Below are 23,033 nucleotides of genomic sequence, written 5' to 3' on the forward strand. Positions count from 1 at the left end.
AGGCATTTGACAGAATCGACATACCTTTATTGCTCTTCAAGCTCGAAAAATACGGAACTGAAACAAAATTTTTGGAATGACTGCAGTCATACTTATCAAATCGAACACAAATAGTCCGCTTTCAAAATTCCTTTTCAAACCCAATAGAAGTAACTTATGGGGTTCCTCAAGGTTCTCACCTGGGCCCTCTTCTTTTTATATTATACGTAAATGACATTTCCTTTCTTCTTAAGTCAATACATGTGCTTGTATATGCTGACGACATGAAGCTCTTTATAGAAATAACCAATGCAGAAGACTTCGAAATGTTCCAGAATGAAATTAATGTATTCTACACTTGGTGCAACAAAAGTCTATTACAACTCAACATTAAAAAATGTAATTCAATAGCCTTCAGCAGAAAAACAGTAACACCACCTACAAACATTTTCTTAGGAAACCAACTAGTAGAAAAATGCAAAATCGTAAGGGACCTAGGCGTAGTCTTAGACTCCAAACTTACATTCATAGAACATTATAACACAATAATAAACAAAGCAAATAGTATGCTGGGCATTATAAAACGCTTCGGCCACAATTTTCAAGACCCATATACAATCAAACTATTGTATATTACATACGTCCGACCAATTCTGGAATATTGTAGCATTGTATGGAATCCATATATTGTCACACATGAAGAACGCATTGAATCTGTCCAAAAACAATTTCTTTTGTACGCGCTTCGTAAGCTAAATTGAACAGCATTTCCCTTACCATCATATGAAGCACGCTGTATGCTTATAGACATACAAGCACTTAAAGAACGCCGCGAACTTTCAATGCTTTATTTTATCAATAACATTATTTCTCAACGCGTGCAATCTACTAAATTATTATCACAACTAAATTTTTATGCACCCAGTCGTCAATTAAGAAATCGTAAAATATTTTCGGAAAACTCACAGAACTAACTACTCAAAAAATGGCCCAGTAAATCGCATGATGCGTAACTATAATCAGCACTGCGAAAATATCGACATCACCATGGGCAGAAATCAAATAAAAAAACGACTAACTACTGGAAATAATGTATAGAATATAAGAAAACATTGTATTATTATAGCTGTAGTCTACATTTGCTTGACGAAATAAATAAAAATAAAATGTTGCTCAATTCTTTTAAATTTCTTCAGAGTAACCGGAAAAGTTTCTTGCACCGTTAAAAAAGTTTTAAAACAACAAATATTGAGTAGCCTCATTTGAAAACATGTTGCAAGTGCCGCTTGGGTATCCAACGCAAACAAGTTAAATATCATTTTACTTTTAATTCCCGCACAAAACGTGAAAATAATAAATCTTCAATAATTTGTTTGTTGTCTCAATAACTGTTAAGGACTGTTGTTGTTCAATCTCATATAGGATATAATGGCAATCGCATTAGATGAAGAAAAAAAAATGTTAATCGCATCTGTGTGCTACCCCGACAGAGGAGATTAAGGCATTTTTCTGATATCACAGTTGAAAGCTGAAAACTCGGCAGTCCATATACTTCGAAAGCCAGCATTCCAAAACGTTTGTGTGTTGTCAAAATACGCCAACTTTTCATTAGAGGAAGTGCCTGCTAATGTACCTACTACTGATGCTGCTCGCTACTGTAAAAGGTAGCTTCTATTAGAGAAAGTGCCGCCGCACCAGCTGGCCCCAATATCGCTGCTGATACAACTGCTGCTGCTGATGTTTCCGCTGCCACAGTTGCTGCTGTTAGGTAAGGATTTTAGTAGTCGCTTTCTAGAACTAATAAGATTAGTTTCGGCTGAAACAGGTGCTTATATGGGCAAAATAGTACATTCCGAATTACTAGGTCTATAATTCTGTCGACCGTGCTTGGGAAAGCAATCATATAACGGCCAATCAGATTAATCGAAACTTACGCTTCAACAAGGATTGGCCATTTACAATAATATGGTTGCTTGTCATATTAGGGTTTGACTTTTTTTAAGGTTTGATTATGCGATAACTTAATTTTTAAGCAGATAATAAAAGCTGTTCGGGTGTTGTGCTTATTACTGAAAAAGAAATATAATTCAGTACGTTCTGAGACACGGAGATGAAGTCAAATTTATAAGTGTTCCAAATTCGAAGGTGTAAATTAACCCTCTAGTGCCCAATACCGCCATTTGGCGGGCTTCAGCCGAAGTTGTGAAAAGCTTCAATATGTACTTAAAAAGTGTTTATAATGATTCATAGTGATTTTACCGAAGCCCGTTTAGAAATTAACTTGGGCACTAGAGGGTTAACTCAAGAGATAATAATAACTCTTCAATTAGGTATTTATTTCATCCTGAAAAAGACAATTTGCTGTTTAACTCAATATCGGATAAGATGCCAATCACTTCTTTGCATTATCAGTGCGAATAAGGTATTTCTTGTGATAGATAACACAGTGAAAAGCTGTTTTAACACTCATAACTAGACGGCTCATGTATTTTAAACGCCAGCTTTCTAGACCAATCTGAGGTCAAATTTAGCGTTTTGACAAGGCTTGACAATTTTCAATAGTACAATAGTAGTATTATAGTTCGAACTAGTTGAACGTTCCCGGCGATGCTCGGGATCAATGGTTTCAAAGATAGATTATTTTTATATTTCATTGCTGCATTAGCTCAACTCACTTCAAAAATATAATTCACAGCTTATACTTTCAACATCACTTTAAGTACTTCAATACTCCGAGAACGCACAGAACCGGAATACCCATATTGGACGTAGGACTACGTCTTTGTTTTCTATACTAGATTACATTTTGTGAAATTGAAAATGAAACTGGCAAACGTTGCGTCAGATTTCAAACGATTATAGCAAGCGAACGACTTAATGCATCTTAGTCATTTATATGTCGGTGGATAGATAATATGTGTAACAATTGTTTGATATAATGTTTAACATTGTTGCTTTACTGCTTAATGGTGAAAAAGGGTGAAAAGTTCCAAGGTCAAGCTTTACCATACATTGCGCTCGTTATTGGCTTGCTTCCCGAGCACAGATAACAATAACATGGACGAAATAAATTCCACTGCCTACATATTTTGACTCAACAAAGTGTTTTGTTCCGTTTGTCTTTCTCGAAACTGCGTGGTCACGCCCTCATGGCAAAAATCTACGCTGAACTCGATACAAAAGACTGCGCGTAGAAAATTCAGCTTCAGTCTAGTTTGTCACACAATAGCGAATGGGGTATAGCTGTTAGAGGTACGCGACATTGAGAAACGAGAGCTGCATACGAGTCATCTTCCAGGCACTGCGGAACACCTTACCTTTATTTTGCATACGGCAGCAACAGTTACCATCGTACGCTGCAGAATATTAAGCTGGCACAGCTACTGGAGGGCACAGCGGTGAGCAAATTTTATTATGCGCGGTTAAGCAAAATATTCAATGCTACCGATGGTGCGATCATCAGCGTTCTGTAGCACGAATTTCTAACTGAAGATTATGAAATCGGTTCTTTTCAGAACTATAGATGCTTGAAGATAAGAGTTATGAGAATTTTCGCAACTGCTACTAATGTGAAATTTTCATGTATTCATGCATCGTTAGTTTTACAATAACGACCATCAAATATAAGCGAGGCAACACTACCGCTCATATTGATGAGCAGTTTATCGCTGCATATCGTTAGTTGAAGTCAATACTGGCACAACTCAAAATTCATAGTTTCGAGAAAAACGCATTTAAAAATTTGTGTCAAAAATTATATTTTTCATTTTCGTGGAAAAATCCAATTTTAGGACTTCCTATTTTTATTAAACATGATTGACTCAAAGTGCATGTAATAAGCAAGTTATATAAGTTGTAACCTCGATTTTCCGTCTTTTTAGAGATATTTTAGATCTGTGCTATAAAGGCACATCTGCTTTGAACTCTGGATTTTTTGTAAATTTTGAAACGGGTCTTTGTGAGATGAAACTCGTAACGAAACCGCATCGTTTGCCATTAAAAACTCAAAACTGCAAAATTTTAAGTTGTGCCAGTATTGAATTCAACTGACGATATAATATATACATTTAGTCCTACGTCACCATTTCATACAACCCTTAGGGCTGTATACCTTGTAGTATTTTGTGATTTTGGGCTAATTTACAAAAACTGGAAGTCACCATTTTGGATTTCAAAATGACGTATGGAGTTCCACTTTCGAAAGTATTGCAATTGTTGGCCAAATATCACTTTAGGTTATTTTCCTGAAACCGAAAGTCGCCATTTTTTAATGCACAAAACTTCGTAGAAAATAAAAGATTTTTATTGCTTAAGCTGCCTCTTAATCGATATTCAAACCAATGAATCGTAACCTTTCCTCCAGCTAGATGTCCCAAGAGTTCTAGTTTGGATTAACGTAAAAAAAGTAAAACAGTAAGGCGTCGTATACAAATTACGTAACGCATGAAAAGGGGAGGGGGGTTGAGTCTGCGTTACTTATTGTTACGTAGGGGGGAGGGGGGTAGTAGAGATGTATGCATGTACACCTATGCATGCATACATGCAGAAAATGCTCGACTCGTCGAACTGAGTCTAGTAGTATATGACATTCGGCCATTTAGATCACTTTGCTACCTTTTAATTAGCCGGTGATCGTTAGAAGAAAGTCAATATGTTTACTTCGGTTCAGCCATCTCTGAGAAAAGTGAGTGAGAAAAAAGTTGCACATACACACACATACATACATACATACCGAAAATGCTTAGTTCGTCGAAAGGGGTCGAGTGGTATATGACATTCGGCCATTGGGACCACTTTAATACCTTTGGTTTTTCCAGTGATTGCTATACCTTTCTAGGAGAAAGGCAAAAAGGTCGCCCCAGGACTAGCGGGGCCCCTTAAATCGGGAGGCCCGGGGCATTGCATTTGCCCCTCCCCCCCCCCTCTCAAATCCGGGCCTGGTTGTAAGGCTTTCAAAACTAGATACATCAGGCAATATCGCAGTTGTTGTCATCTCCGAGCTCTTGGCAGCACATTCTTCGATACACGGGTAGAGAGAGCTAGTTTCTCTACAATCAGACGACATGACGTACAAATACGAAACTCGTTAGTTAGTTGCGATGACTTGGAATACTTTATCGCTTTCAAATTTTGGATATTATTATCCGATAGTTGCCGCAGCTCCTTCGACGCTTTTTACCATCAAATGATCGAATACATTTAATTTTGTACGTAGTGTTGTTCATGTTGTTTACTGGACCTTAACACCAACAGTTATATCACTTAACCACTTATTTATTCACTTCAAAACTGTGTTATGTATAGTTGTTGCTACTGCTAAGATGCCAATAACCAAAACGTAATAAAGTTTCGCGCTTTTTGAGCATTTCCTGTAGCTAGTGTGTCTGTAGGTAATATTTCAAATTTAGAAAACAACAAATTAAAAGCAATTAATCCTGCTAAGGCACCACCAGGCATTTCACTAGCAAGTGTCAGTGTCAGTTTTAGGTAATATTTCGAATTCAAACAGCAACAAGCCTCTCGTGTCAGCCAATATTGATTTAGGTAGTCGATGTACGAGGCTGTTCAAGCAGGTATAACATTTACAACTGATATTGTTATGAAAATGAAATTCAGCAATGACTTTGAATAATACTGTCAATTTTCTAAATTGCAGATCTTACTAATTTAAGTCACGACATTGTGTGTTGTAAATCGACTGAAGATGAGGATAATTTTTCATTTACCTTTTCAAATAGTGAGTAAAAGTTTTGCAAATAGTTGTAACGGTTATTATTAGATACTCGTGAACTTGCAACATGTGCAAATTATATGACAGTAAGGGTTGTTACTCAACAAGAGAAGAATTTTAGTACTTGTAAAGTAACAGATTTGTTACACGAAGGAAATTATTTTTTAATTACTCTCCGAGTAATAAGTTAATCTTTTGCGTGTAGTTATAGCAGCTATTTGGCTGGGAAATAATAGGTAGGTATGATCGCATGGCAGGTATAATCGATCAAATAGTTTATTTTACCACAAAAACAGCACGTTGGATTTATATCATGCTCTTAGCGATAATTTCTAACAACAACAGAAAAAAATCCTCAAAAATAAGTTTTGAGTGAAAATGATAAAATATTCAAACGTTCATAACTTTTTTGTTCTTCATTTTACCATCACCAAATTTTGGCAGATAGTAGTAGAGATAGAAAAATTAAATTTTTAAAAAAGGTACTTTTTAAGATATTTTAGATTTTGGGCGTCCTACACAAATTACGTAACGCATGAAGGGGGGGGGGGTTGAAACAGCGTTACTTGTTGTTACGTGGGGGGAGGGGGGGTAGTAGAGACAGTTATGTAAGTCAGGCTGATCAGCGTTACGTAATTTTAGGGGGTGAGTGTACGACGCCTTGTGACAATTTAGAATGTTTGACTCAGAAAAAAAATGTACGGTTTATATATTTTTTTTAAAATCGCAATTTTATTACCTACAACTTTGCTCAATCAAACAATTCGTTTTTCTGATACAAAATATTTTATTCATCAGTCACATTTTTGGATAGTCCCTTCTAACACAGCAGTCGTGAATCTACATGAAGAACTGATAGTGTAGAATGACCTCTTTATCAACTGGAAACAACTGTGTAAAGTTTCAGCGAAATCGGAAAGGACATCCTGAAAAAATATTTATTTTTAGATATTTTTCATGGAATGCCTCCACCACAGACAAACAGACGCGCCTCTTCGAACAAAAATCCTGGAAATCTTCGTCCTTATTCGGAACGTTACACTCATGCGCCACCGTGTGAGCTTATCGCCTACTAACTTATTTTCGTAAAACGGTTTTTGTCTTTGCTAATGGGTGTGCACGCTTGCTTAAATCAACACAAGTGGCATTACTGATGGTTTTTGTCTTTGATAATGAAAACAAACGCTTGCTTATAGCGACTCTAACGGCATTATTGCCCACTGAGCAAAATTTCAAAATTATCATTATTTTTCTGGTCGATGAAATCGTCATCGACTGGCACGTCTGTTTGACTGTGCCTCCACTGTAAAACATTGATTGAACCTACGACCCTTATCGGTGATTTAGCTATCGAAGGATACAATCGTAACGAGAAGGGGCCCTTTTACAAATGCTATAAAACGTTCTAACTGTTGGTAGAAATGCCAGTAGAAAATTTTTCAGGGGATCAGCGATATGGAAAGTTTGTAAAAACCAGTCCACAATATCTAGATTTTTATCAAGTTAGGTTCTTAGAAGAATTGGACTAGAAATAAATGCGTCGAGAACCAAGTATATGAAAGGAAGAGACTCGAAAGAAACTAACATTCGCCTCTCATGGACGGTGGTCATGGACGGCGACGAACTCGAAGTGGTAGAGGAGTTCGTATACTTGGGATCTCTGGTAACCGCCGACAATAACACAAGTAAGGAGGTTCAACGACGTATTCAAGATGGAAATCGAGCCTACTTTGCCCTTCGCAGGACGCTTCGATCCAGGAGCATACGCCGCCACACGAAACTGTCGATGTACAAAACCCTAATTAGACCCGTAGTTCTCTATGGACTCGAAACCGTGACGTTGCTCCCAGAGGACATACGCGCACTGGCCGCATTTGAACGGAAAGTGTTGCGGACAATATTTGGTGGAGAACAAACCGAAAGTGGAGAGTGGCGTAGGCGTATGAACCACGAGCTGCAGACATTACTTGGAGAGATTCCCATTGCACATCTGACGAAGGTCGGGAAGCTACGATGGGCCGGGCCTGTCGCGAGAATGCCGAACGACAGTGCGGTATAATCGGTTCTTTTCAAGGACCCCACTGGCACCAGCAATAAAGGGGCCCAACGTGCTAGATGGCTTGACCAGGTTGAAGCGGATCTGCGAGTATCGAGACGTCTAGGAAATTGGCGACGAGTAGCCCAGGACCGAGTAGAATGGGAGAAAATTCTCGATACGGCACGAGCCATCACGGCTCTAGGCTGCTGAAGTAAGAATGTTCTTAGATAGACAGTTAAACTATCTAGAACTTGTTTGAAATGTAAATATCCAATTCTGTTCAATTTTCACTTAATTTTGTCAATGTATTTATTTAATCAATGTTCAAATGGTTTTTCAGGTACGAACGTGAACAAAGGTATCACCGTAGAACAGACGTGCCATGAAAGGAGACTGAGCAAAAATGTATGAAGCTTGGTATTCTGGTGTATATCAATGTGTTATGCATGGTTCGAAAGGTCTCGATGAGACGAGAAAAAGTTACTATGGGGCCAAAAAAATCTGCCGTGGGAGAAAAGAGTTAAAACCTATTTAATGCCCTAGTTTAAGGGTTTAGCGCTTTCAACAAAAAAAAAAGACAACAGCTCAAAATCCACATCGCTAAGAAAATCTACTCGTGGACTAAGATACAAGTGTGCAATATACCAGTAGGTTTAGCTCGATAAGATCTCGGAACTGCTCATATGAGCAATTCTCCCTGGAACTAGGCCACTAGGTGCACAAGGTCTTTCAAATTTGATATAAATGCACATAGTTATTAGAAATAGAGAAAAAATATAAATGCCAGTTTTGTTTGATCGAATTTGTTGACCCCTTGGTCACCAAGGGGCGGAACAGTTTTCAGAAAAGTTGAAATTTTAGCAATTCTTGATGTATTATTTGAGCTATATCTCTAAAATTCGTTATGTAAAGTACTACAAGTAGCACTTTTTGTTTTTAGTTTTAAAGTTGTTTATTTTCTAGCTCATTTGCGTTAGCTTGACGGAGCAGTGTTTACAATACATTTTATTTTTACAGGGTAAAAACAAACTTGTTAGAGGGAGTCATCGCTACACCCGATTTACTGGGGTTAGTATGGTTTTACAGATTTCTGGTTGGGGGTTGTTGGGTTGGGAGCTTGAGTTTGTTTGTATTATTAAGTAATTATTAACTATAACTATTCTAAGATAAATATAAACTAATTTCTAATTACTAGTGAATAAATTTTCGCACATGTATTACACTGCATTTCACATTGCACCGAATTATCGTGATCTCGAAACAGGTACAGCACTGTATCCAATCAGGTTTCGAGTTTTTGTGTCTCCAGCACAAGGTACACCAGTCATTCAGTGAAAGAAGGATGAGTAATCTGATAAGATACAAAAAAACGTTTATTTTAGAGTTTAATATCCGCATTTTTCAAAAAACAGTATAGCTCTGACATATACTGGAGATCACCACTTCCCAAAATGTCTCTAACGGGTACATTTGCTTGTCTTCCTCGGGCCCGAAGGGAATCTATTAGCTTGGATCTAACATCAGAGTATTCGGCACACGACCAAACAACGTGCTCGATGTCGTGGTAGCCATCGCCACAAACGCAGTGATTACTGTCCACAAGTCCTATACGAAAGAGATGCGTGTTTAACGTGTAGTGATTGGACATAAGTCTTGACATCACTCGAATGAAGTCCCGACTTACATCCAACCCCTTGAACCATGCTTTCGTCGATACCTTAGGAGAAATGGAATGTAGCCACCGTCCCAGTTCATCTGTATCCCATGATAATTGCCAACTATTGAGTGTTCTCTGACGCAAAATACTATAAAATTCATCATAAGCAATTGGTCTACTATAAATATCGCCATTAATAGCACCCACCTTAGCTAAAGAGTCAGCCTTTTCATTGCCCGGAATGGAACAATGAGAAGGTACCCACGCTAAGGTAACCCGGTAATTTTTATCTGTTAAAGCACTTAAAAACCGACGTATTTTCCCCAGGAAATACGGGGTGTGCTTCACAGTCTTCATCGATCGCAGAGCCTCAATGGCACTGAGACTGTCTGTGAAGATGAAGTAGTGGTCTATGGGTAGGGTTTCGATGATCCCAAGGGAGTACTGAATAGCAGCAAGTTCTGCGACGTACACGGAAGCAGGAGCATCGAGTTTGTAGGAGGCGGTAAAATTTTCGTGGAAAACACCGAAGCCAGTGGACTCATCTAGATTAGATCCGTCAGTGAAAAACCTTTTATCACAACTAACATGTTTGAACTTATCGGAAAAAATCTTAGGGATCTCTTGCGGTCGTAATTGATCCGGGATACCAGAAATGTCTTGTTTCATGGTGGTGTCGAAGAATATAGCATTATTAGAAGTATTTAAAAGTGCGACATTGGAGGAATCGTATGAAGAAGGATTAATATTTTGAGCCATATAGTCAAAATATAAAGTCATAAATCTGGATTGAGATTGAAGGTCGACCAACCTCTCGAAATTTTCAATTACTAATGGGTTCATGATCGTACATCGAATAAGTAACCGGTAAGAGAGATTCCAAAAACGATGTTTCAACGGAAGAATACCCGCTAGCACTTCAAGACTCATCGTATGGGTCGACTGCATGCAACCTAAGGCAATACGCAAACAACGATATTGTATTCTTTCTAGTTTTATAATGTGTGTTTTCGCAGCAGAGCGAAAGCAGAAACAACCGCATTCAAGAACTGACAGTATCGTTGTTTGGTATAACCTTAGAAGGTCTCTTGGGTGAGCACCCCACCAAGTTCCAGTAATCGTACGAAGAAAATTAGTCCTCTGTTGGCATTTTTGTGTCAGATACCTAATATGACAAGCCCAGGTGCATTTAGAGTCGAACCAGACCCCGAGATATTTAGCGACTAAAACCTGAGTGATCGTTTTACCCGTTAGTAGGAGCTGCAGCTGAGCTGGGTTATGCTTCCTAGAAAAAACGACCAGCGCAGTTTTCTCCGGAGAGAATTCGATACCCAGCTTGAGAGCCCATTCAGACAAATTGTCTAAGGTATCTTGCAATGGTCCTTGCAGATCGCTAGCCTCGCTACCAGTAATGGATACAACGCTATCGTCTGCAAGTTGCCGTAGCGTGCATGAATTGGCAAGACATTCATCGATGTCATTAACGTAAGAATTATATAAGAGAGGGCTTAAACATGAGCCCTGGGGAAGACCCATGTAACTAATTCGGGAAGTTGTCGAATCACCATGTGAGAAATACATATGCTTTTCTGACAACAAATTGAGCAAAAAATTATTCAAATTTGGTGAAAGTCCCTGCGAATGAAGTTTCTCGGTTAAAACTTCTACAGAGACAGAGTCAAATTCCCCCTTAATGTCCAAGAATGCAGAAGCCATTTGCTCTTTTCGAGCAAAGGCGAGTTGAATTTCAGTAGAAAGCAACGCTAGGCAATCGTTCGTTACTTTGCCCCGGCGGAAGCCAAATTGAGTATCTGAAAGTAAACCATTTGTTTCGACCCATTTGTCTAACCGTAAGAGGATCATTTTCTCCATTAATTTCCGGATGCAGGAGAGCATAGCAATCGGCCTATAAGAATTGTGATCAGAGGCAGGTTTTCCGGGTTTTTGAATAGCAATGACTTTTATCTCCCTCCAGTCGTGCGGAACAATGTTTAGCTCAAGAAACTTGTTGAACAAGTTCAACAAGCGTCTTTTTGCAGAATCGGGTAGATTCTTCAACAAGTTGAATTTAATTCTATCCAACCCTGGAGCTTTATTTTTGCACGAAAGGAGAGCCATTGAAAATTCCAACATCGAAAATGGGGGCTCTTCCGTAGTTACTGAAAACGCGTCGCGAAAAATCTTCTGTTCCGGTACAGAGTCCGGACAGACCTTTCTGGCAAAATCGAGTATCCAGCGGTCTGAATACTCCTCGCTCTCATTCGAAACGTTACGATTCCGCATGCGCCTGGCGGTATCCCAAAGAGTGCTCATCGCTGTTTCCCTCGATAACGCGTTTACAAACCGCCGCCAGTATCCGCGTTTTTTCGCTTTCATTAAGCTCTTCATCTGCCTGTCCAGTACCTCGTACCTTCGAAGCAGCTTAACCGAGCCATACTTTCGGTAGTCCTTATATGCCGAGGACCTTCGCGCGTACAGTTCAGAGCACTCTTTGTCCCACCACTTGGTAGGAGGACGCCGTCTAATTGTTATCCCGGGTATCGGTTTGGTCTGAGCTTGAGTCGCGGCGTCGATGATCAAGCCAGAAAGGAACGCGTATTCTTCCTCCGGAGGAAGTTCCTCGTGAGATTCGAGATTTTCCGCTATGATAGTCTCATAACGCTTCCAATCAATGTTACGTGTGAGGTCGTATGACATATTGATTGGGTTCGCGGGAGTTGAACCATTAGCAATTGAAATAACGATTGGAAGATGATCACTACTGTGAGGATCATTGATTACTTTCCACTGGCAATCTAACGCTAGTGATGTCGAGCAAAGGGATAGGTCAAGCACACTTTCACGTGCTGGAGGATTAGGTACACGTGTCGCTTCCCCAGTATTCAAAAGTGTCATATTGAAGTCGTCGATCAAGTTACAAATTAAAGAAGATCGGGCGTCGTCGTATTGCGATCCCCATTGCAAACAGTGGGAGTTAAAATCTCCCAAAATCAAAAAAGGTGCGGGAAGCAATTCTGCTATGTCAGGAAGTTGCCTCTGTTCAATCCGCACGGATGGAGGAATATAAATCGAAGCAATGCAAAGGTCTTTTCCATTCATATTTGTTTGAATGGCGACGACTTCAATATTCGAGATCCGAGGGAGGTTGATTCTAAAAAAGGAGTAGCACTTTCTGATCCCTAAAAGTACCCCTCCACCATGTGAGTCTCGGTCTCGACGGATTATGTTAAAATCGTGGAAATTGGGTTGATTATTTGAATTTAGAAAAGTTTCACAAAGCGCAAAAGCGTCACAATTATAAGTGTTTATCAAATGAGAAAATAAATCGAGTTTGGGGATGATACTTCTGCAATTCCACTGTAATACAGTGATAAAATTCCTAACCTCTTCCGCCGTATTAGTCATCGAAAGATATGATAGCTGAAATGAAAGGCCAAGTTGCTGCCAGTTGTTTCAAAAATGTTTTCACTGTAGGGAGAAGGGCAAGAAGAATGTTTTTAAGGGGATCTGTTATGTTGAATGTTTTGAATATCCAGTCCACAATATCAGAGAAATTTATAAACCCTGTTTCTTTTTTATCCTCTGATCGAGAAATGGGTGCACGAGGGGTTTTTGGTGCCCCAGGAAGCGGTGGGTACTCCTGGTTAGATTTGAAATTAAAACCGGGAGGTACTTGCTTCGTTTTTTCTTCACCGCTTCCTTTTTGCGTAGGCTTATTGGTCATTCCGCTAGGGGTTATCTTACGACCTTTGCGAGAAAGATTAGGAGAGTTTACTATTCTCCTCTTCCTAGATCCTTCTGGCATGACATAAGAACACCCTTCGACGGGATCGTCAGATGTACCCTCATCGGTTGGCAAAAAGGAAAAGATGTTTCCTGTCGAAGGTGGCTCAGCTCTCTTTAGCATTTCTGCATAAGAGCGCTTTGATCGTTCCTTGAGGGAACGCTTTATTTTCTCCTCGCGCTGTTTGTACGCGGGACATGCCGAAAGGTCATGCCGAGTTCCCTCGCAGTAAAGACACTTTTCAGTATCCTCACTGCAAGCGGTCTCAGCGTGATTTCCTCCGCACTTGCTGCAGCGTGCCTTGTTGCAGCAGTAGGTGGCTGTATGACCTAACTGCTTGCAGTTTTGGCAATGCATGACCCGCGGTACGAACAGGCGTACAGGCAGACGAACCCTGTCCAAAAGGACGTAGTTCGGCAGAGCAGATCCAGCAAAGGTTATCCGAAAGGAATCCGAAGGGGAGAATTTCTTCTTCCCTTCTACGATGGATACTGAATGCAGTTGCTTGACATCCAGTATTTTTACATTTTTCATTAAGGGGTTCTTGAAACAGCCAGCCCCATAACGAAAAATGTCATCGACTGTGAGATTCCCTTCGGTAATCACACCGTCGATCTCCACGTCCTTGGCAGGGATGTACACGCGATACTCTCGCGTAAAGAGCTCGCAGCTAGCAATCGCGTTTGCTTGCTTCAAGCATCCCACGACAACTCGCAGTTTATTCGGTCTCACCTTGGTTATTTTGGTTACGGCCGAAAACTTTTTTGCCAGGTCCTTGCCAATTTGTATAATGTTTAACGGCTTCTTTATGGGCCGGAAAAAGACAAAAAATGGACCTATAGCGGCATCTGGGTAAGCTTTTACCCGTACCTCCGGAGTTGTAAAAGTTGAAATTTTAGCAATTCTTGATGTATTATTTGAGCTATATCTCTAAAATTCGTTATGTAAAGTACTACAAGTAGCACTTTTTGTTTTTAGTTTTAAAGTTGTTTATTTTCTAGCTCATTTGCGTTAGCTTGACGGAGCAGTGTTTACAATACATTTTATTTTTACAGGGTAAAAACGAACTTGTTAGAGGGAGTCATCGCTACACCCGATTTACTGGGATTAGTATGGTTTTACAGATTTCTGGTTGGGGGTTGTTGGGTTGGGAGCTTGAGTTTGTTTGTATTATTAAGTAATTATTAACTATAACTATTCTAAGATAAATATAAACTAATTTCTAATTACTAGTGAATAAATTTTCGCACATGTATTACACTGCATTTCACATTGCACCGAATTATCGTGATCTCGAAACAGGTACAGCACTGTATCCAATCAGGTTTCGAGTTTTTGTGTCTCCAGCACAAGGTACACCAGTCATTCAGTGAAAGAAGGATGAGTAATCTGATAAGATACAAAAAAACGTTTATTTTAGAGTTTAATATCCGCATTTTTCAAAAAACAGTATAGCTCTGACATATACTGGAGATCACCACTTCCCAAAATGTCTCTAACGGGTACATTTGCTTGTCTTCCTCGGGCCCGAAGGGAATCTATTAGCTTGGATCTAACATCAGAGTATTCGGCACACGACCAAACAACGTGCTCGATGTCGTGGTAGCCATCGCCACAAACGCAGTGATTACTGTCCACAAGTCCCATACGAAAGAGATGCGTGTTTAACGTGTAGTGATTGGACATAAGTCTTGACATCACTCGAATGAAGTCCCGACTTACATCCAACCCCTTAAACCATGCTTTCGTCGATACCTTAGGAGAAATGGAATGTAGCCACCGTCCCAGTTCATCTGTATCCCATGATAATTGCCAACTATTGAGTGTTCTCTGACGCAAAATACTATAAAATTCATCATAAGCAATTGGTCTACTATAAATATCGCCATTAATAGCACCCACCTTAGCTAAAGAGTCAGCCTTTTCATTGCCCGGAATGGAACAATGAGAAGGTACCCACGCTAAGGTAACCCGGTAATTTTTATCTGTTAAAGCACTTAAAAACCGACGTATTTTCCCCAGGAAATACGGGGTGTGCTTCACAGTCTTCATCGATCGCAGAGCCTCAATGGCACTGAGACTGTCTGTGAAGATGAAGTAGTGGTCTATGGGTAGGGTTTCGATGATCCCAAGGGAGTACTGAATAGCAGCAAGTTCTGCGACGTACACGGAAGCAGGAGCATCGAGTTTGTAGGAGGCGGTAAAATTTTCGTGGAAAACACCGAAGCCAGTGGACTCATCTAGATTAGATCCGTCAGTGAAAAACCTTTTATCACAACTAACATGTTTGAACTTATCGGAAAAAATCTTAGGGATCTCTTGCGGTCGTAATTGATCCGGGATACCAGAAATGTCTTGTTTCATGGTGGTGTCGAAGAATATAGCATTATTAGAACTATTTAAAAGTGCGTCATTGGAGGAATCGTATGAAGAAGGATTAATATTTTGAGCCATATAGTCAAAATATAAAGTCATAAATCTGGATTGAGATTGAAGGTCGACCAACCTCTCGAAATTTTCAATTACTAATGGGTTCATGATCGTACATCGAATAAGTAACCGGTAAGAGAGATTCCAAAAACGATGTTTCAACGGAAGAATACCCGCTAGCACTTCAAGACTCATCGTATGGGTCGACTGCATGCAACCTAAGGCAATACGCAAACAACGATATTGTATTCTTTCTAGTTTTATAATGTGTGTTTTCGCAGCAGAGCGAAAGCAGAAACAACCGCATTCAAGAACTGACAGTATCGTTGTTTGGTATAACCTTAAAAGGTCTCTTGGGTGAGCACCCCACCAAGTTCCAGTAATCGTACGAAGAAAATTAGTCCTCTGTTGGCATTTTTGTGTCAGATACCTAATATGACAAGCCCAGGTGCATTTAGAGTCGAACCAGACCCCGAGATATTTAGCGACTAAAACCTGAGTGATCGTTTTACCCGTTAGTAGGAGCTGCAGCTGAGCTGGGTTATGCTTCCTAGAAAAAACGACCAGCGCAGTTTTCTCCGGAGAGAATTCGATACCCAGCTTGAGAGCCCATTCAGACAAATTGTCTAAGGTATCTTGCAATGGTCCTTGCAGATCGCTAGCCTCGCTACCAGTAATGGATACAACGCTATCGTCTGCAAGTTGCCGTAGCGTGCATGAATTGGCAAGACATTCATCGATGTCATTAACGTAAGAATTATATAAGAGAGGGCTTAAACATGAGCCCTGGGGAAGACCCATGTAACTAATTCGGGAAGTTGTCGAATCACCATGTGAGAAATACATATGCTTTTCTGACAACAAATTGAGCAAAAAATTATTCAAATTTGGTGAAAGTCCCTGCGAATGAAGTTTCTCGGTTAAAACTTCTACAGAGACAGAGTCAAATGCCCCCTTAATGTCCAAGAATGCAGAAGCCATTTGCTCTTTTCGAGCAAAGGCGAGTTGAATTTCAGTAGAAAGCAACGCTAGGCAATCGTTCGTTACTTTGCCCCGGCGGAAGCCAAATTGAGTATCTGAAAGTAAACCATTTGTTTCGACCCATTTGTCTAACCGTAAGAGGATCATTTTCTCCATTAATTTCCGGATGCAGGAGAGCATAGCAATCGGCCTATAAGAATTGTGATCAGAGGCAGGTTTTCCGGGTTTTTGAATAGCAATGACTTTTATCTCCCTCCAGTCGTGCGGAACAATGTTTAGCTCAAGAAACTTGTTGAACAAGTTCAACAAGCGTCTTTTTGCAGAATCGGGTAGATTCTTCAACAAGTTGAATTTAATTCTATCCAACCCTGGAGCTTTATTGTTGCACGAAAGGAGAGCCATTGAAAATTCCAACATCGAAAATGGGGGCTTTTCCGTAGTTACTGAAAACGCGTCGCGAAAAATCTTCTGTTCCGGTACAGAGTCCGGACAGACCTTTTTGGCAAAATCGAGTATCCAGCGGTCTGAATACTCCTCGCTCTCATTCGAAACGTTACGATTCCGCATGCGCCTGGCGGTATCCCAAAGAGTGCTCATCGCTGTTTCCCTCGATAACGCGTTTACAAACCGCCGCCAGTATCCGCGTTTTTTCGCTTTCATTAAGCTCTTCATCTGCCTGTCCAGTACCTCGTACCTTCGAAGCAGCTTAACCGAGCCATACTTTCGGTAGTCCTTATATGCCGAGGACCTTCGCGCGTACAGTTCAGAGCACTCTTTGTCCCACCACTTGGTAGGAGGACGCCGTCTAATTGTTATCCCGGGTATCGGTTTGGTCTGAGCTTGAGTCGCGGCGTCGATGATCAAGCCAGAAAGGAACGCGTATTCTTCCTCCGGAGGAAGTTCCTCGTGAGATTCGAGATTTTCCGCTATGATAGTCTCATAACGCTTCCAATCAATGTTACGTGTGAGGTCGTATGACATATTGATTGGGTTCGCGGGAATGGAACCATTAGCAATTGAAATAACGATTGGAAGATGATCACTACTGTGAGGATCATTGATTACTTTCCACTGGCAATCTAACGCTAGTGATGTCGAGCAAAGGGATAGGTCAAGCACGCTTTCACGTGCTGGAGGATTAGGTACACGTGTCGCTTCCCCAGTATTCAAAAGTGTCATATTGAAGTCGTCGATCAAGTTACAAATTAAAGAAGATCGGGCGTCGTCGTATTGCGATCCCCATTGCAAACAGTGGGAGTTAAAATCTCCCAAAATCAAAAAAGGTGCGGGAAGCAATTCTGCTATGTCAGGAAGTTGCCTCTGTTCAATCCGCACGGATGGAGGAATATAAATCGAAGCAATGCAAAGGTCTTTTCCATTCATATTTGTTTGAATGGCGACGACTTCAATATTCGAGATCCGAGGGAGGTTGATTCTAAAAAAGGAGTAGCACTTTCTGATCCCTAAAAGTACCCCTCCACCATGTGAGTCTCGGTCTCGACGGATTATGTTAAAATCGTGGAAATTGGGTTGATTATTTGAATTTAGAAAAGTTTCACAAAGCGCAAAAGCGTCACAATTATAAGTGTTTATCAAATGAGAAAATAAATCGAGTTTGGGGATGATACTTCTGCAATTCCACTGTAATACAGTGATAAAATTCCTAACCTCTTCCGCCGTATTAGTCATCGAAAGATATGATAGCTGAAATGAAAGGCCAAGTTGCTGCCAGTTGTTTCAAAAATGTTTTCACTGTAGGGAGAAGGGCAAGAAGAATGTTTTTAAGGGGATCTGTTATGTTGAATGTTTTGAATATCCAGTCCACAATATCAGAGAAATTTATAAACCCTGTTTCTTTTTTATCCTCTGATCGAGAAATGGGTGCACGAGGGGTTTTTGGTGCCCCAGGAAGCGGTGGGTACTCCTGGTTAGATTTGAAATTAAAACCGGGAGGTACTTGCTTCGTTTTTTCTTCACCGCTTCCTTTTTGCGTAGGCTTATTGGTCATTCCGCTAGGGGTTATCTTACGACCTTTGCGAGAAAGATTAGGAGAGTTTACTATTCTCCTCTTCCTAGATTCTTCTGGCATGACATAAGAACACCCTTCGACGGGATCGTCAGATGTACCCTCATCGGTTGGCAAAAAGGAAAAGATGTTTCCTGTCGAAGGTGGCTCAGCTCTCTTTAGCATTTCTGCATAAGAGCGCTTTGATCGTTCCTTGAGGGAACGCTTTATTTTCTCCTCGCGCTGTTTGTACGCGGGACATGCCGAAAGGTCATGCCGAGTTCCCTCGCAGTAAAGACACTTTTCAGTATCCTCACTGCAAGCGGTCTCAGCGTGATTTCCTCCGCACTTGCTGCAGCGTGCCTTGTTGCAGCAGTAGGTGGCTGTATGACCTAACTGCTTGCAGTTTTGGCAATGCATGACCCGCGGTACGAACAGGCGTACAGGCAGACGAACCCTGTCCAAAAGGACGTAGTTCGGCAGAGCAGATCCAGCAAAGGTTATCCGAAAGGAATCCGAAGGGGAGAATTTCTTCTTCCCTTCTACGATGGATACTGAATGCAGTTGCTTGACATCCAGTATTTTTACATTTTTCATTAAGGGGTTCTTGAAACAGCCAGCCCCATAACGAAAAATGTCATCGACTGTGAGATTCCCTTCGGTAATCACACCGTCGATCTCCACGTCCTTGGCAGGGATGTACACGCGATACTCTCGCGTAAAGAGCTCGCAGCTAGCAATCGCGTTTGCTTGCTTCAAGCATCCCACGACAACTCGCAGTTTATTCGGTCTCACCTTGGTTATTTTGGTTACGGCCGAAAACTTTTTTGCCAGGTCCTTGCCAATTTGTATAATGTTTAACGGCTTCTTTATGGGCCGGAAAAAGACAAAAAATGGACCTATAGCGGCATCTGGGTAAGCTTTTACCCGTACCTCCGGAGCTTCCGGTACTGGGCTAGGTACAGGGGAGGGTACAGGGGACGGTAGAGGGGACGGTAGAGGGGAGGTGGTGGGGGAGATTTCGATTTCTTCCCCAATGGTTTCTACATCCAAGAATAATTCCACCTGCATGTTGTCCATTTTTTGCGGGAGCGTTTCGCTCTACCGCTAACTCGCGGTAAAAAAACCGTATATGGAGGGGAATCAAAAAAAAGTTTACTAAATGAAAAAACAATTTGTTCAAATATAATCGTTCAAAATAAAAAAAAAGTCAGTGGTAGTTAAAGGGTTAAAAAATGAAACACAATACTTAACAAGATAATCCTGACCAACGTACTGCCGTACGCTTTTCCGTGCCGCAAGCGGGGTAGCCAGAATCCGGCGGTGCGCGGGGGAGTGCTTCTACTGCTGGACTGTCAGCTATTGTCGCAGAGGTGGCTTCACGTGCTGCAAGCGGAGATGGATGCGGCGATGCGGGGGATAGTTCTTCTGCCGCTATACTGTCGGCTATTGTCACCAAGGCTGGATCACTTTTCTGCTAGCGATGTAGCCAGCACCCGGCGGTGCGGGATATAATTCCTGCTGCTGTGCGCAGCCTATTATCACCACGGCACTGACTGACCCGAAAACAAAACCGTGACCGAAATGTATTGTTGAGCAAAAGACGTGCGAATCGATACGGACTGAAATAATATGCGTCTATTCGCTTCGCAAGCAAAACAGCTTCGTAGCACTTTTTGTAAAGAGGAATGATATGGCTTCCATTTGAAGTGATCAGAATTAAGAATTTGGTCGCCATCTTGGGTTATATCAGAAAAATGCAATTTTGACCATGTTCGCAACTACCGATTTTCGATGGAAAGCTGAAAAAAAAATGCTATAAGATGCAAGAAAAAAATTAGGTGAGCATCAGTGTTAACCCATCAATTGAACCAATTTTCCAAGCTGAGTTTCAAAATATTCATCGTACATCGCGCGATCAACGTAGTAACCTGTCTACTGAGACCAAGCGGATGCACATGTTATAACCCTACTAGCTCTATATATCATAATCGATTGATGCTACAACTAGTACGCCACTACTGTTTTTTTTTAAGTTAGGTGAGAATAATGAGTACAACACTAGCATGTGTGATACTAACAAAGCGAAAGGTTTTTTATAATTTTTTTATTTTTAAGCTATTGAAAAATGCTATTTTGGGAAGGTATTGATGATTACAAATATTTTCAGGGCTGAAACGGTTTGTTTGATCAGTATGACGTCTTCTATAGAATGGTAGATAATATTTTTGTCTCTCCGAAAAAATATACACTTTAAAATATTTTTTTTTTTTTAATTCAAAGAAAAATGTAAACTTATTGTCAGGTTCTACTTATTATCGCCCGGGGGGCCAATGAAGACATAGAAAACCAAACCTTTACAGGAAGATAATCTGCATTATGAAAAACCATCATGCAAAAAATTTAACGTTCTAGGACATCATTTACCCCCCGGGCGATAATAGGTAAAACCTGACGATAATATAGCCGATATCTATCTAAAAAGCTCATTTTTTGAAAATCTATTTTTTTATAAAAGCTACAAAATTACTGAAACAATGCAACCAAACAAAAGTTATAGAGCGTATGTTTTTTTCGGAAATACAAAATTATTATCTACAACTTTATAGAAGACGTCATACCGATCAAACAAACTGTTACGGCCCTAAAAATATTTGTAATCATAAATACCTTCCCAAAATAGCACTTTCAGTAGCTATCAAAAATGAGTCGTGCTCTAAAAAAATTAAACCAATAGCATAAAATGACATTTTTTGCCTATAGAAACGTCTATGCAAAGTTTCAACCAAATTAAAAATAACAATTTAAATAAAATATCCAAACTGGGACATTTTCTGTGGTGCTGCTCAGTATTAAAAAACCTATCGCTTTGTTAGTATCACACATGCTAGTGTTGTACTCAGTATTCTCACTAAACTTAAAAAAAACAGTAGTGGCGTACTAGTTGTAGCATCAATCGATTATGATATATGGAGCTAGTAGGGTTATAACATGTGCATCCACTTGGTCTCAGTAGACAGGTTACTACGTTCATCGCGCGATGTACCGTACTATGAATATTTTGAAACTCAGCTTGGAAAATTGGTTCAATTGATGGGTTAACACTGATGCTCACCTAATTTTTTTCTTGCATCTTATAGCATTTTTTCTCAGCTTTCCAATGCTGGTCTCAGATCGAAAATCGGTAGTTGCGAACACGGTTAAAATTGCATTTTTTTTATAAAATCCAAGATGGCGACCAAATTCAAGATGGCGGCCTAAATTCTGATCACTTCAAATGATCACTTCAAATGAAAGCCCTATCATTCCTCTTTACAGAAAAGTGCTACTTGTAGTACTTTACATAACGGATTTTAGAGATATAGCTCAAATAATACATCAAGAATTGCTAAAATTTTAACTTTCCTGAAAACTGTTCCGCCACTTGGTGACCAACGGGTCAACAAATTCGATCAAACAAAAATGGCATTATCATTTTTTCTGTATTTCTAATAACTATGTGCATTTATAGCAAACTTGAAAGACCTTGTGCACCTTGTGGCCTAAGTTCAGCGAGAATTGCTCATATATGCTCATATGTATGTAAACTTATCCAAATATGTTTTAACCAGACTTCCTGTGCACGCGCTTTTTTTTTCAAACGACGAGAGAAATCTTTCTCTCGCTCGTAGAATTTCCATGTATGTGCGACGAGACGAGACACGTCACATGCAATTTGCAGGTTGCTCTTTCGCTTCTCTTTCGGTTCGGATTGCGATGCGCAAGGCGATGTTTCGTCGCACTACGAACTGAGCGAGACGCCCGTACTGTACATACTTGATACAGCTCGTGCGCTACAACTCGTGAGACTTTCTCGTATACACAGACTTCCTGTACACGCGCTTTTTACTCAAGCGACGAGAAGTTTCTTTTCTTTTTTTTTCAGTAAGAGACTTCGGCGCACCAGACGATGTCTCATCGCTTTACGAACTGAGCGAGACGTCCGTACTGTACCTTAGTGAACCTGTATATTAGAGAAATGACAAAGCACTCACCGTTAAGGAAACTGTCAACATCAAAACGGGCGAGCTGTATAATTTTGCATTGCCATTATCCGTTTTGATGTAGACAGTTGACTTAACGGTGAGTGTCTCTGCGTCTTTCTGGTGTATAGGCTGCCTACCGTACCTACATACGATATATGCCGTCAGACCCTTCTGAAGGTGTATTAATCGGAAGAATTCACAAAACTATATTACAGTCGTCGTTTGCTAACTGCAACATGTTTACATTGCAGTTATCGAATGCCGTTCGATAACTGCAACACTTGACACATGCCAAAATTTAGAGGGGGGTCCGTCAATACCATTTTTGTTTTCAATGATGTCGAAATGTATTTTTTTAATGAAGTACATAGTAGCAAAAAATAGCAGAAAACTAAAATAGGTA

The 23,033-nt window shown here is 40.3% G+C and overlaps 1 protein-coding gene across 4 annotated transcripts in view; it reads left to right on the forward strand.

The window, feature by feature from the left end:
• Window positions 1-23,033, forward strand: part of LOC129726956 (cAMP-dependent protein kinase catalytic subunit 1) — a 187,990-nt gene that overhangs the window by 119,091 nt on the left and 45,866 nt on the right. Inside the window, exon 3 of one of the 4 annotated variants that reach the window (XM_055684273.1) lies at window positions 1,402-1,747. The exons of the other annotated variants lie outside the window; for them this stretch is intronic. The gene's annotated coding sequence lies outside the window, so the exon portion shown is untranslated. The remainder of the gene's footprint in view (window positions 1-1,401; window positions 1,748-23,033) is intronic. 4 annotated transcript variants of the gene reach the window in all.

Source organism: Wyeomyia smithii, chromosome 3 (assembly GCF_029784165.1).
Source record: "Wyeomyia smithii strain HCP4-BCI-WySm-NY-G18 chromosome 3, ASM2978416v1, whole genome shotgun sequence".
In the NCBI taxonomy this organism is placed as follows: Eukaryota; Metazoa; Arthropoda; class Insecta; order Diptera; family Culicidae; genus Wyeomyia; species Wyeomyia smithii.